The sequence below is a fragment of the Nannospalax galili genome, unplaced genomic scaffold (assembly GCF_000622305.1).
Source record: "Nannospalax galili isolate Female #2095 unplaced genomic scaffold, S.galili_v1.0 scaffold1017, whole genome shotgun sequence".
NCBI lineage: Eukaryota > Metazoa > Chordata > Mammalia > Rodentia > Spalacidae > Nannospalax > Nannospalax galili.
Genome location: NW_008340940.1, coordinates 625157 through 627632, shown reverse-complemented (window position 1 = coordinate 627632; position 2476 = coordinate 625157). Strand labels below are relative to the sequence as shown.

At 38.4% G+C, this 2476-nt stretch overlaps 1 non-coding gene across 1 annotated transcript; it reads right to left on the bottom strand.

Annotated features, from left to right (window-relative positions):
• Positions 1 to 678: 678 nt before the first annotated feature.
• LOC115070901 lies at positions 679 to 843 on the bottom strand. Its single transcript, XR_003850001.1, has one exon.
• Between the last annotated feature and the right edge of the window lie 1633 nt (positions 844 to 2476).

Sequence of the window (2476 nt, the reverse complement as noted above, 5' to 3'; positions counted from 1 at the left end):
TTAATAAAACTTTCAGATGACATTAGATAAGTTTATATGTGCAGTGGACAGTGGTTAACACAGAAACTCAACTGGTTAAAGTGCATAGAATAAGTGACAATGGAGTGCTCATGCACAAATGCAATATCTATAGCACTCATACTTCTCCAAGACTTAAGGACCATTGATGAAGAAGCAGTGGGAAGAGTTCAAGAGCCAGAGGTCAGAGAGGATGGGAACAAAACTGTATCCTTTGGATGTGACAGGACTGCTGCACTACTGATCTTACTGTGGCTGTGGCTGCCTACAAAAGACCTGCACAAGGCTTGCTCAAAATCAAGCCAGTTAGTGTTCTGACATGGAGCAATGGGTTCAGACGTCTCCACCCTGTTCCTCAGAGCTATGGACTGTTGATGGCTTCTAGAAGAGAAAGAAAAAAAAATTTTTCAAGGTTGTGGCTCTGGAAGGTTGACCAAGCTTCAGTGGATAGTTCCTGACTGAGGGTTATATGGATAGTATTAATTGAAGCCAATGTGTTATTAATTTTTTTTGAAAGAGGAAAAAGCGGAGTAAGGAGGTAGAGATGGATCTTGGAGGAGTTAAAGGTAGGACTTTGGGGTGAATAGGATCAACACACATTGTGTGCAATTCTTAAAGAAAATAAAGATATTTATAAAACATTTAAAGGGATTTTTTTCCAGTTGTGCCTCTGAGTTATAACCAAAATGTGTCTTTACACACTGGACTTAAAAGACTTATGGCTTTTGATTTAATTGTTCACTTTTTCAACCCAGCTAGCACAACATACCACAAGCCTCTGTCACAAGACTAGGCTATAGATAGCTCAGTTAGTATCAATTGTTGTTAAAGGATTTTTTTGTTAGGGCATATTAATACATATTATTTTCAGTTTTAACTTCTTAAACTGTACTATCATAATATAAGCCCCGCTTTAACAAATAGTTTTAGAGACCTTAAAAATATTAAGTTGTAATTGTAAAGATTGAAAAATGTCATACATTATTGATATAATACTATTTAAATAACCTAAAAGTTAAATACGGAAAAGTAACACAATACTAAAACAACAATACGACAGGAGTGAGTATGATCAATGGTAATCACAGTGAGAAACTGATCAAAGAGGACTACTGGGATGAGCTTTCCAAAAGGAGAAATAAAGTTGATGGCATAGAGAACGGAACTTCTGAAATATCAAGATAGATCGGTGAAAAGTTTTACTAAGGCTATAAAATACAATGTTTAAGTGGATTGAATGACTGTCTCCTGTTTCATGGAGGGCACAATGGCATTATCATGAAGCTGATTCATTGCATTCTGCTGTAGAAATAGAGACATAAATGAAAAGGGTAAAAATGTGGTACTGGCATCAGGAAAAACAAGAATAATTTTTGACATATACAAAAGTAAATTAGCTTAAATTTGCCTGCATATGGTGGATGCAGAATACACTTTCTTAAATCAATATAATTTCTGGCTATATTATGAATAATTATCCTTAAATTTTCTGATACATGTAGCTCTAAGTACCAAAGATTCTATTTATTTATGTTTTGAAACATATGGAGCCTATTTGAGAGAGCCACAAGTGATTAAAATGCAAAGCCTATGTAACTGTGAGGTGCCCAATTGATGTATCTACAATGCAACCCCTATACCTTGGTTTAGGAACCGTCATAGAGGACAGTACAAAATGATTGCAATAGTCAGAGAACCAGGACACCTGCTGCTGGATAACATCTTTTAGAAATGACACAGAATTACAAAAAAAGATGGAGGAGGGTGGGACTAGAGAGATGGGTCAGCATTTAAGAGCACTGGGTACTGTTGCAGAGGGCCTAGGTTCAGTTCCCAGCATCCACATGGCAGCTAACAACCATTTGTAACTACAGTTTGAGGGGATTCAACACCCACTTCTGGCCTCTGCTGGCATGGCACACTTGTCACACACAGGTAAAGCACTTGTACACATAAAAGAAAAATAATAAATACAAGAATATGGTGGTTTTCTAGTTTGACTTCAATTGCTGAGACAAAACACTATGACCAACACCAACTTGGGGAAGAAAGGATTTATTGATTTATATCTCAGTTTATCACTAATGGAGCCCATGATATAAACTCAAAGCAGGAACCTGGGGACAGAAGCTGGAGAACAGCCCATGGAGGAATGTGGCTTACTGGATTGATCCCCTGGCTCATGCTCAACTCAGCCTGCTTTCTTATTAATATAGGACCACTGTCCCAGGGGTGGCACCACCCAGAGTGGGCTGGTCCCTCCCACATTACTTAATAATCAAGGAAAAGCCCCTACAGACTAGGCCAGAGGCCAATTTAGTGGAGGAAACGTCCCAATGGAAACTCCTTCTACCCAGATGTGTCCAGTTGACAACTAAAGCTAGCCAACACAGGTCCCCCCTCTAAATAAAGAGCTACAGGCAATCAATGGCTGTGAGAGGAGAGAATCCATTTTCTA